Here is a 13,822-nt window from a genome sequence, read left to right as displayed (position 1 = left end):
TGGTTGCATTATAAACTTAGTAACTGAATTCTAATGAATAGATTATAGCAGAAATGAAAATGTGTGCCTCCCTAGTCTTAACACTAGGTCAGATAAGGTACCAAAGCCTTCTCCTTGTCCTTCCTCTGGAATCACTTGTTCTGGGCAAAACCAGTTGCTATGTGTCAAAGAAAAGCCCATATGGCAAAGAGCTAATGCCTCCCTTCAATAGTCACATGAGTGAGCTTTCTTGGATGTGGATCTTGCTCCAGCCCCAGTCAATCCTTCAGATGATTGCAACCCTGGACAGCATCTTAACTGTAACCTACAAGAGACTGAGCCAGAATCACCCAAAAAAGCTGCAAAATTTGGGGGGAAATTGTTGTGTAGCAATAGATAACTTACGCAGAATTAAACATGCTTAACATTATGTAATCAAATATTTGACACAGGACACTCATCCACATAATATTCAACATTGCAGTCCACACTCTGTTGGAATGTTAAAAATAGCTATACAATTACATATTATCAAGTTTCTCCAAAGTTCTGCTTTAAATCTCTTGGAAATCAACAGTCCTTTCTTCCTCCCTTCCTTCCTTCCTCCATTCCTCCCTCCCTTCCTTCCTTCCTTCCTTCCTTCCTTCCTTCCTTCCTTCCTTCCTTCCTTCCTCCCTCCCTCCCTCCCTCCCTCCCTCCCTCCCTCCCTCCCTCCCTTCCTTCCTTCCTTCCTTCCTTCCTTCCTTCCTTCCTTCCTTTCGTCCTTTCTTTATTATTGAAGTGTATGTATATATTTTATTGATTTCAGAGAGAACGGGAGAGGGAGAGAGAGATAGAAATAGCAATGATGAGAGAGATTCATTTTTTGGCTGCCTCCTGCACATCTCCTACTGGGGATCAAGCCTGCAACCTGGGCATGTGCTCTTGACCAGAATCAAACCTGGGACCCTTCAGTCTGCAGGCTGACGCTCTAGCCACTGAGACAAACTGGCTAGGGCTTGAGGTGTATTTTAATGTGCCTTATAGATACATAATAAAATCTTTATAAGCCAAGCAGAAAAACATTCTCAGAAGCATATTGTTCAGAACGGTCAATGATTTTCTCTTTCTTTCTTTCTTTCTTTCTTTCTTTCTTTCTTTCTTTCTTTCTTTCTTTCTTTTCCTTCCCTCCTTCCTTCCTTCCTTCCTTCCTTCCTTCCTTCCTTCCTTCCTTCCTTCCTTCCTTCCTTCCTTCCTTCCTTCCTTTCTTTTTAAAATATATTTTTATTGATTTCTGAGAGGAATGAAGAGGGAGAGAGAGATTGAAAGATCAATGATGAGAGAGTATCATCTATTGGCTGCCTCCTGCATGCCTCACACTGTGATCAAGCCCACAGCTGGGGCAGGCATGTGTCCTGACCGGAAATCGAACCCACAACCATTTTGGTATATAAGACAATGTTCCAACCAACTGAGCCACCCAGCTGGAGCTACGATTAATTCTTACAAAAACAGCAACAACACTGTCGTACTACCATCTCTAGGTTTTCTGAAGATCAGACTTATCTTCGCTTTGCTAAAATGCCACCTTCTCCTTTTGAGGATAGTTTATTTCACTTTTATTAGCAATAGAGTCACATGTGGCTTTAAAAATGCATTGTGGTTTTTATTATTGAAGTGCATTTTAGTGTGCTTTATTGAAATTATTTTTATCAGATTGAAATCAAGCATTAAGTATTTTATCTAAAATAAAAGAATTTGAGAATTTTCTAGAAGTATCTTTCTAAGAAAAATAAAATCTTTCCAGATTAATGCTATTTTTATATCAATTCTTTAGATGCTCACTTAAAAATAAACCAAGATCTCTAAATAAATAATAAAATCAATGGTGAAGGCCTTGTTTTAGAATATCCAGATCCATGCCTCATAAATATTCAAAGCACATGGAGGTTAATCAGCATTGTCCTTAGGTGGTTTATCAGAACTTTAGGTTATACATAATAAGCTTGCTTTCAAGTTCAATGCCATTAGTATGGCATTTGCTTAATTATAGCTTTTTAGACATTTCAATTTTCTCTACTTAGTTTGCATGAAGGCAAACCCTTTGAAGCTCAAATACTTAGCTACTTCCCTACTTTAAGAAAGATTTGAGCAAACACAGGTTTTCATCAGTTAAGGGAAAGCAGACATTTTCTACCATTGCATTAAGGTTAGGGCTGGATGGATAGAGAAGTTGGGTGGGGAGACCGGACATATTTCTCTGCGCCTGAACCATGTCTCCTCAACATGTCTTCATTATTTTCTTTGAAGTGAATATCTAGACCACCAAATGCACCAATTTTTGAATTTAAAAGCCAAACACATTCCAAAGCCAAATGTAAAGAATTTTTAGTTACATGGCTGTTTTACATTAACCTAATCTGTGATCTTTCCAAATAGTTTGAATAATTGAGAAGCCCTAAATAACAGTTAAAGAGTACAATTTATTCAGAGTTTGGCAATTTATTGAGTTACTTTTCTTCAGTTTCCTAACCAAAAGAATAAAAATCAGTGCACTATAATACATATTTCAATTATTTGTGGGTCTGGGGTCTAAAATTGTATGGATTCTAAGATAACAAAACAGAGCTAAGTACTTGTGTTAGACCATTTACATAAATCATTTGTCTTTATCCCCCAAACAAGAGATGAGGCCTAGTTCTAGCTGTTTTACAGGAAGAACATTGAGGCTCAGAGAAGTAACTGTATCAGAGCTTACAGCTGAAAATAGATTTGTCTTGACATCAAAATCACAAATAATTAAAGGAATCATTATTTTAACCTATTATAGTAATTTTTGTCCTTTTAAATGAAAAGAATCTGTTTACAGGATGCTCTTTAAATGACAGAATTATTATATATAACAACAGACTCCAATATGAAGGCAGAAGGTGCAATTTGCATAAAAGATTGTATCTGCTTTCCTATTATACCTTTAAGCACGCCAGGTATATCAGTTCCATAATCAACTATGATAATTAGAGAAACAACAAATGCCCAAGAGGGAGCATTTTCTAGCGATTATATCATAGATACATAATAAAATCTTTATAAGCCAAGCAGAAAAACATTCTCAGAAGCATATTGTTCAGGTCAGTGATTTTAAAAGAATTCCATAGGATGAATAGATCCTCTGTCAGAATAAAAGTTGTGGAGCAAATTCCATTATAATTCTCTTTTCTCAGTCACTTGGAACTTTCTCAAAAAGTCTCTTTCCAAGTGAAACTGTCCATGGTGGCTGCCTCCCAAATGTGATTTTTTTTTTTTTTTAAGTTAAAGGAAAATTTGTTTCTCCATCCAAGAAGGAAATAGTTATTCAACCTCTTTTCTTCAAAGGCTTTTAAGTATAAAATACCTCAAAATTTTAAATATTAAAGATTTATATGAAATTAGGTATTACTCAATTATTCTTTTTGTTATGGCACATGTGAAATTAGAAACAAAATTCGTCTAGAATTTTACAAAGTTTAATAAATTGTTTGCTACATTTAAATCTGGAGCAAAAGCAGGCCTGGTTCTATAGAGCTAGAGTAAGGTTGAACTTGGCTAAGCATGTGACTGGCATTTGATGCACAGTGGTTTATCTATGTAACCAGTCATGGGGTCACGATAACACATCACAGGCCCCTCTGCGCAAATGCCACTAAGGCCTTTGGCCAAGCTGACAAAGCCGTTGCTTTCACATTTGCCTCTATGCCTTCACTGATCTGCCTCTATTGAGGAGGGTCTTCTTTAAGGTGAGCATGGCAGCTGCCTAGGATCTCAGACGCAAAAATCTCCTTAGGCCTAAAATTCACCAACTAAACATCTCCACCCCACCCACCTACCATGCAGAATGCTAGATTTTCCCAGGCTGATCAATACCCAGTTGTTCACACAGTATCGTTTTAGAAAAGTTTGTAAGTACACACATGTAGTTAATTATTTCAAGGAGCATTTCACCTGCAAGATCTGTTGACTGGACATTGTCAGATATTATTCAGAACAAAGGAAAATCACTCTGTAGCATGTAAAATGTAAGAAAAGTAAGCCAGCCGGCAAATCCATAAGCAATCAAAACTCACCACTGTGCTTATCACTGCACTGCTTGTGTATGCCTGCTACCAGAATGCTAAGACTAAGCTGTGCTAGTCATTGGCACTTCTAAGCAACAGAGATCAAATGTGAGAGTTCTTTGAATGTTGTTTTAGATAAACTGATTTGGCTGTACGTTACAAACACTGTGGAGGAGGCGAACTGGGAAATAACAAAGATCAGAGCGGAGATAAACGACATAGAGACCAAAAAAACAATACAAAAGATCAACAAAACCAAGAGCTGGTTCTTTGAAAGGATAAACAAGATTGATACACCTCTAGCCAGGCTCACCAAGAAACAAAGAGAGAGGACCCAAATAAACAAAATCAGAAATGAAAGAGGAGAAATAACAACAGAACCCATAGAAATACAAAGGATTGTTAGAAAATACTATGAACAACTCTACTCCAACACACTAGACAACCTGGAGGAAATGGACATATTCCTAGATAAATACAACCTTCCAAAACTTAACCAGGAAGAATCTAAAAATCTCAATAGGCCAATAACTATGGAGGAAATCGAAGCAGTAATCAAAAAAGCTTCCAGAAAAGTCTGAAGGCAATTGATTCTGGTTGGAATGACAGTCCCCTGTGGCAGGGACCACTTCCTTCCAGGAGGTGGTCTTGCTATGCAGAGCCTCCATTTCAAGATCACTTCCGGTTCAAAGATGACTGCCAACGCTTCGGACATTGTAACTCCTTTTCAGTCAATGGGAGGAAAATGCAAAGAAGGGGCACACATTGGCTCCTCCCTTCCACTTAGGTCCCGTGGGCTAGAACTCACTCAGAGGGTCTCATCCAACTGTAAGGGAAACTAAGAAGGGGAGTCTTTACTCCGGAAAGCCACGTGTCCAGCTAAGACTTAAGATTTCTCTTTTTGAGGAAGAAGGGAAGCATGGATAGTTGAGGTAAAACTGTGATTAATGAATAAAATAAAATAGTAAAATTACAGCAATTATACAAAATGAGGAGGAGGAGAGAACCTGGCAAAGAGCTGTTTGAAATGAATTAAGCAAGAACATAAAAATCAATGACTATGGACTATTTCCTTTAGGCATGACTTTCACAAGGTCTTCTCGGGTCTTGAAGGTTAAACATCTTGAAAGTTAACATCTAGCTTAAGATCTGCATGTTCCAAAGAAAAGTGGATATTTGGCAATTAATGAGAAATTCAGATTGTTCAGCTAGCAGTCTCAAGGTTGAGAAAATTCCACATTGAATCAAGAATTGCCCTGATTGCCAATCTATGGCACATTTATGTTTAAATATTTATGATCTCTCAGAAAGATTTTATTTCTAAGAAAATATGTGTAATGTCATCTTGGCTATTTAGTACTTGACTTTACTGTACATTGCTCAAACATTTTAACAACCTAAAATTCTCATTTCCCGCTACAATTTTTTTCTGTTTAAACAAGAGAGAAAATGACTTTGTTCAATTAAATATAAAAATAGAGTATATAATATTTCAGAATGCAAGTGATTTCCTTAGGAACTACATAGTGAGTAATTTGAATCATCTTCAGATGGCTGTGGTCAAGAGTACAGATTCTGTCATTTATTGAAGATGTGATGTTGGACAATCTGACTTCTCTGAGTTTCAGGGTTATTTGTTTGAAATTTGCAAAATACCTATTTCAAAGGATTTTCATGGGGATTAATGAGCTTATGTGTGTATACTTGGCATAAGTATACCAAGAAGTCAATAAAATTTAAGGATATATTATAGAACAATGCTATCTGTTTCAATTTAACTACTCATAATTTGATGCTTATGCTCAGTTTTTTTAATAAGTCTTTATTGGTCAGATTATTGCAGTTGTTCCTCTTTTTTTCTCCCCATAGCTCCCCTCCACCTGGTTCCTACCCCACCCCATTCCCTTACCCCCCTCCCATTGTCCTCATCCATAGGTGTTTGATTTTTGTCCAGTCTCTTCCCGCACCCCCCCACACTCTCTTCCACCTGAGAATTGTCAGTTCACTCCCTTTCTATGGCCCTGATTCTATTATATTTACCAGTTTATTCTGTTCATTATATTTTTTATTCACTTGATTTTTAGATTCACTTGTTGATAAATATGTATTTGTTGTCACTTTGTTATTCATAATTTTTATCTTTACATTTTTCTTCTTCTTCCTCTTCTTAAAGGATACCCTTCAACATTTCATATAATACCGGTTTGGTGCTGATGAACTCCTTTAGCTTTTTCTTATCTGTGAAGCTCTTTATCTGACCTTCAATTCTGAATGATAGCTTTGCTGGATAGAGTAATCTTGGTTGTAGGTTCTTGCTAGTCATCACTTTGAATATTTCTTGCCATTCCCTTCTGGTCTGCATAGTTTCTGTTGAGAAATCAGCTGACAGTGAGAAATCAGTCCTGTGGGTACTCCCTTGCAGGTAACTAACTGTTTTTCTCTTGCTGCTTTTAAGATTCACTCTTTTTGTCTTTTGCTCTCGGCATTTTAATTATGATGTGTCTTGGTGTGGTCCTCTTTGGATTCCTCTTATTTGGGGTTCTCTTCACTTCCTGGACTTGTAAGTCTATTTCTTTCACCAGGTAGGGGAAGTTTTCTGTCATCATTTCTTCAAATAGGTTTTCAATATCTTGCTCTCTCTCTTTTTCTGGCACCACTATAATTCAGATGTTGGTATGCTTGAAATTGTCCCAGAGGCTCCTTACACTATCTTCATATTTTTGGATTCTTTTTGCTTTTCCGGTTGGGTGTCTTTTGCTTCTTCGTATTTCACATATTTGACTTGATTTTTGAGATCCTCTAGTCTGCTGTTGGATCTCTGTATATTATTCTTTATTTCAGTCAGTGTATGCTTAATTTCTAATTGGTCTTTTTCATATCCTTGGAGGTCTCACTGTATTTATTGGAGGTTTCTAGAAAATTCTTGAAAAAACTTATAACTGTGGTTTTGAACTCTATATCCAGTAGTTTGCTTTCCTCCATTTCTTTCATTTGTGACCTGTTTCTTTGTCTCCACATTTTTTATGCTTTCCTGTGTTGGTAGAGTGGCTTTGTGTGCTAGGTGTCCTATAGGGCCCAGTGGCTCAGTCACCTGAGGTGGACACTCTTGGTGCACCCCTTTGTGGACTGTGTGCACAGACCTGTTGTAGTTAAACCTTGATTGCTGTTGGTATCACTGGGAGGAATTGACCTCTAGACCAATTGGCTGTGAGGACCAGTTGTGTCTACAATGGGAGAACTGCTGTGCTGGAAACACCCTTATGGGGCAGGACTTGCTTCAGTGGGGCTTTGGTGCTCACTGAGTCTGCCCACTGAGTGTGTCTCTTATGGATCTAAAGAGTTGTAATCTGGTGTGATCTCATGTTGACCACTGGGTACACTGGCTCTTGGATCTCCAAGGAGGTGCAAAGTCAGCCATTGCTAAAGGCCACCCCATAGGAGCTACAGAGAGATCTGCAGATTCCTCCTCTTTGTTTGGTGTTTGGAGGTGCCCAGATGAAGTGCAGCTGTGAAGCAATGCAGGCTGCTGACGATCCTTAGGCCTTCTTTTGGAAGCTCTGGGGTTCTTTGACCAAGCTGCAGTTTGTTAGGTTAGGTTGCAGAAGGCCAGGCCATTCATATGCAAAAGCCTCTGTGCACAGCTTGGTTGGGGTTGCAAATTGGGTGGGGTGTGGTCTCAGGGAATCACGGGGCAGTGCTAACAGCAATGGTTGCCTGTCAACCCTGCCCCAGTAGGTCCCTGGGTCTCTGTGTCCCACGGTCCCGTGCAGGAACAATGAATGCTGCAAGCACCTCTGAGAGAAAGCCACCCTTGTGTTCCGGCCCTATGTCAGCCAGTCCAGTTTCTCCCTGTGTGAGTATGGGTCCCCAGAGTCTCTCCTGGAACTGGATTTCAGAGCAGTCAGGAGTTTGTATCTCCCTCCTGATTAAAAAAGACCACAGCATACCCAGTTGCCAGCCTGTTTCGCACACCTCCGTACTTCCACACTTCCACACCTCTGCACCTCCTACCAGTCTAGACGTGCTTTTCTCTTTCCCTCTAGTTGTCGGACTTCCACTCAGCCAGGCTTCCCGTGGTTCTGGATGATATCCATTTTGTCTTTTAGCTGTAGTTTTGATGTGGTTGTGTGAGGCAGCAAGTACAGGTGTTTACCTATGCTGCCATCTTGGTTCTCCCATGCTCAGCTATTTTATAAAAAACTAGAGGCCCAGTGCATGAAATTTTTGCACTGGAGGGGGGCCTTCACCTCTCCAATCTGGTTCCCCTTGGGGGATGTCGAACTGCCAGTTTAGGCCCGATCCCACAGGGAGCCGGCAGTCAGACATCCCTCTCAGAATCCAGGACTGCTGTCTCCCAACCACTCACCTGCCTGCCTGCCTGCCTGATTGCCCCTAACCGCTTCTGCCTGCCAGCCTGATCACCCCCTAAACACTCCCCTGCTAGCCTGATCAACGCCTATCTGCTTCCTGCCAGCCTGGTTGCCCCCAACTGCCCTCTCCTGCTGGCCTGGTCACCCCTAACTGCCCTCTTCTGCCAGCCTGATTGTCCAAAACAGCCCTCCCCTACTGGCCATCTTGTGGCAGCCATCTTGTGACCACATGGGTGAGGCCATCTTGTAGTGATGGTCAATTTGCATATTACCTCTTTATTATATAGGCTATCAAATAAATCAATTAATTTGGTGTCTTCAAACTGGTCTTATCTTTGCAAATTTTTAAGAATTTATATGAAGCATTATGTAGATCATTGCATATAAGAACATATATTAATATGTAAATAGGTGGAGGTTAGAAGTATATGATTATTCTGAGTGAAATCTATAAGTTGGAGAACCACTAAAATATAAAAAGTCAAAATCAACTTTACATTTTCTTATAAAGCTCATTTAATTTTTTTAAAATTATAAGTTTATAATTTCCTCTTTGTCAACAACAATATTCCCATTGAAGATATTTTAACAGTTGGTACATTAGAATATATCTATGTCTACATCTACAGGGTGGAGCAAAAGTAGGTTTACAGTTGTTCACATGGAAAACAATACCATAATTAATAAATAATAATATAAGAATAAACTTTGTTTTGTGTACTCACAATTATGCCTACTTTTGCCCCATCCTGTATATCTATATCTACATCTATATATTTAAAAGGTTTTGCCACTTGCATGGAAATTACATCTTTTAATAACTTATCAGTGTTTTTAAGGCCTACCCAAAGAGCCTTGTTCAAGATATAAAGAACACAACGACTGCTTTAGCTTCAGTTCCTAAGCCCAAGTCATACTGCCTTTGCTATAATGGAGCAATATATTATCTTGAAATGAACTGGGGAAGCACTTTTTTTATTGCACTGACATAAAATTTTAGAGAATGAATATAACACAGTGAAAAACTGGAAAATGTGAAACATTGCATCATTTGTTTACATTTCATATAAACATCAATATTATTATTTCCAAAGAAAATATGGGAGGATATTAATTCTGATAAAAAAATTAAGTATTGTTAATGACCCAAGCATGACATACTTGTCTTACAGTTTTATTAAATTTAAAAAACCCTACGAGTAGAATAATATTGTTACCTTTGGGCCCTTTTTGCAATTTTTAACATAGGCAAACCTCCTCTGCCTTCTTGAGAGCATGTTTCAATTAAGCATGATGAGCATATTTCAATTAAGGTTTATATTACATATGTATTTTCACAGGTGTTAGTACCTAGATCCATAAATACACATAAGAGTCACATGACTGTATAAGAGGGTCCCATTCTGTGTTTCTGATGTGCAAATATGTAACTCCAAATGTCTACAGAGCCAGTAGTTACAAGAATCTGGGCACTGCCTCATCTTAAAAGTCACCTTTACATTGATGCATCAATTTTAATCATTTTCTGGATAATGGTTGCAGATTGAAATGTCACTAGAGATAAGTGCAAGGGTGAATTCAGTTCTTAATAATCCCACACTGTTGGAGGGACCCAGATGGGTCATTCTGATGGTCAGATGTTGAGAAAGTCACTTTAGTGACATGCATTGTTATGGTCATATTTTAATATGGACTCTAAGCATTAAATTCTAACTTAAGGCCCCATTAATACAACTTGCCCAAGGGAGCCGAAGTACTTACCCAATATGTCTCCATCTTTTAGACTGATGACAAGATGTGCTCACTGAATCATCTTCCCTAAGTATTTGCTTTTCAAAGGGCTCCTCTGCATACAAAGTCAATAGTAGAGATGTCAAAAATATGTAGGGAAGTAAATGTGGGCTTTCACTGAAAAGTATCAAATGAGTTCCAGTGAGTGAATGTATAGGAATGTTGACAAAACAGAGGAGCCTGCAAAAACAAGAGTTGTTAGCAATCATCAGAGTGCTGGTTGATCTGCTTACAGAAAAGGCGAACCTAGTAGAGCCACTTGCTTATTTTTTCTCTACTCTGAGGTAGGGGTATAGCAGGATCATAATATTAGAAGCATGATAAAGTTATGGTCTATCAAAGGGTGTCTGGTGATTACGTGAAACCTACCATTTGAATTTAATTTAAGTTTAAAACAGTGAAGTTAACCGATTTATTTTTTTCAAACTGATCATTTGACTTTTGTGTATTAAAACTGTTAAATTGGTGTAATCAGTATTACTCTTGACTTTGTCTGAATTGTGTCTCCTGAGAGAGAGAGTTTCAAATAACAGAGCATGGTTCTTAACCCTAAAATAATCTTTAGTGAAGCCATCCCCATGATTGTCTCTTTGCAGTCATGGTTACTTTTTTTTAGTAAAACATTTGGAAGCAACTTGGCAGCATTGTTTTCCTCTGTTGGTTTTCTGAAATGATTGTAAACATGACATCAGGGTTTAAGGAGAGCACTCTTTAAAAAGCTCAGCAGAAATCATTCCAGATGAAAAGATGGTGGGCAAAAAGAATTTGTTTTCTCTATTATTTAGTGACAAGTCTCACACTAATCCTCAAACTCAAAGTTCCTTTCCCACTGGCTTAACTGTGGATTTGGTTTTGTAGTATCTTTATAGATTGTAATCTTTGAAAATTTTGTTTTAAAGTAGCAGTGTGTAGTGGGTTGAATTATGTCCCCTAAAAATATATGCCCACATCTTTACCCCTAGTACCTGCACATGTGATTTGAGCTGGAAATAGCGTCATTGCTCAGATTATTAAGGATCTCAAGATGAGATCATCCTGGTTTTAGGGTGGGCCCTAATTACAACTGCTGTCTCTCTTTTCTTCCATTAAAAAATGTTTCAATTACAGTTGCCATTCAATACTATATTAGCTTCAGGTGTGCAGCAAAATAGTTAGACATTTATATAACTTATGAAGTGATCCCCCCAATAAGTCTAGTACCCACCTGGCACCATGCATAGTTATTACAATATAATTGACTATATTCCCCATGTGGTACTTTACATTTCTGTGACTATTTTGTAACTTTCAATTTGTATTTCTTAATCCCTTCACCTTTTTCACCCAGTCCCCCAAACCCCCTCTCATCTGGCAATCATCAGTTTGTTCTCTGTATCTATGAGTTTGTTTCTGTATTATTTATTTTGTTTTTTAGATTCCACATTTAAATGAAATCATATGATATTTGCCTTCTCTGTATAATTTATTTCACTTAGCACAATACCTTTAGGTCCATCCACATTGTTGCAAATGGTAAGATTTCATTCTTTTTATGGCCAAGTAATATTCCATTTTAGATATGTGCCACATCTTCTTTATCTAATTATCTATTGACGGACACTTAGGTTACTTCCATATCTTAGCTATTGTAAATAATGCTGCAATGAATATAGGGGTGCATATATCTTTTCAAATTAGTGTTTTGGATTTCTGCAGATAAATATCCAGAGGTGGGATTGCTGGGCCATATGATAGGTTCCTCAAAAAATTAAAAATAGAACTCCCATATGGCTGCTGTGTCTATAAGAGAAAGGAAGATTTGAGACACAGACATACAGAGGGGAAGCCATGTGAAGATAGATGGAGACATAGACTGGTATAAGCCAATGATTGACAAGGATTGTCAGCAGCCACCAGAAGCTAAAGAGACAAAGAACAGATTCTCCCTTAGAGCTTCCAGAAGAAACTAATCAATCTGACATCTTGACTTCAGACTTCTGGCCTCCAGAACTGTGAGATAACACATTTGTGTTGTTTTAAGCCTCCCAGTTTGCCGTAATTTGTTACGGCAGCCCTGGGAAACAAATACACAGTGTATGTCTCTTGTGTGGCTCTTGGTACAGATCTTTTTCTCTGGATGCTGTCAGAGTGTGTTACAATTACAACCACAGAAGGAGAATGACTGAGGTTTCACCACCAGCTGCTAGAGTCTTGGAGATGGATACCCATACAATATAATCATTTGTTGGCTTCAGTTGGTGGAAACAGGTAGCCCAGATAAGAGCCTATGGTTTACTTGCAAATATCAGTGTCATACATAAACAGCACGATTTCTCTTATGCTTTCAGACTACAGATTTCCTTAACCAGGAATGCCAACACCAACTACCTACATTTGTAAACCTGAGACAAACCCATGTTTTCTGGGCCAATTGAAGTCAGATGACCATCTACCATTTCCTGAAGACAGCACATTGTTTCCTGAGCATAATACAATTCCTCAGTGTCTCCTAACTTGCATAATATGAAATGACTTATTGACCTCAAAAAGAAGAATAAAGGATGAAAAGAAGGACGGAGAGAAAGGAAGGAAGTGAGAAGAAAGGGAGGAAGGAGGGGAAGGAAAGAAGCACAGGGTGATGAAAGAAAGAAGGAAAACAGAGAGGAGGGAAGAAGGAAGATCCCTATTCTTCTATGGAATGTGGAATATGTCGCCTTACTTATTAAAATCAGATTACTCTCTTGGCAATGATCATAAAAGATTCTATTAGAATATGTTGTTAAACCTTGACTATCTTCTTAGTTGACTACAGAAAGGTAAATGAATAGACACAGTTGGCAATATAAAATAAAGGACCCCCAGGGGGGACACTGGGGAGGGAGGCGGGCAGCCCAACCTCTTGAGAGCAGCAGCAAGTCATCACACACTTTAACTCAGACCCAGACCTGGGTAACAAGGCAGGTGGGCCAGTTCCGTCAGCACATTAGGCTGAGATTTAGTGCCATCACAAAGCACTTCAATGTGCTGTTGAAAGCCATGCAGTCTCTATATCTCATTGTAGAGAACAAGTGAAGCGGTGCCAGGTACAACACTGAAAGCTTCTGGCTAATGAGAAGTTTTCTTTGTAGTGGTATTTACACTAACATAGTTTTCTTTTATTTTTGGATGAGGCCTTTGGTAAAACAGAAGAACTTCCTCTGCCTTTTTCCTCTTCTCCCTCCACGCCCCTACCCCCTTTCCCTCTAATCTCAGGCGTGAGGGAGGGGAAACCACAGGGCAGGATATCTGGCTTTATGCCACTATGTCCTGCAATTGAACAGTCAGCAGATGAGTAGAATGATGGTATTTAAGAACAAACAAAAGGAAAATATAAATCCTTTAGGCAGCAGATATGTGTAATTTACTCTAGTTTTCTGTTTCAACTTTTGAAAGAATGCAAGATCTTAGACAATAGTGAATCAGAAATAGGCCAGTTACAGAACTAAATCTCCCTTGATTAGGGTCATAACAAAAAAGCGATTTATAAACATATGGTGCACCTTGATGGAATTAAAAGAATGGTGGATCCAATTTGCCATCTCTATCCATAATGTCCCAGGAGTGGTGAAAACTCTGCTCTCTGTAGACCTG

Source organism: Myotis myotis, unplaced genomic scaffold, assembly GCF_014108235.1.
Source record: "Myotis myotis isolate mMyoMyo1 unplaced genomic scaffold, mMyoMyo1.p scaffold_m19_p_3, whole genome shotgun sequence".
Lineage (NCBI taxonomy): Eukaryota > Metazoa > Chordata > Mammalia > Chiroptera > Vespertilionidae > Myotis > Myotis myotis.
The sequence above is the reverse complement of the archived record's forward strand: the minus strand, read 5'-3'. Positions refer to the sequence as shown.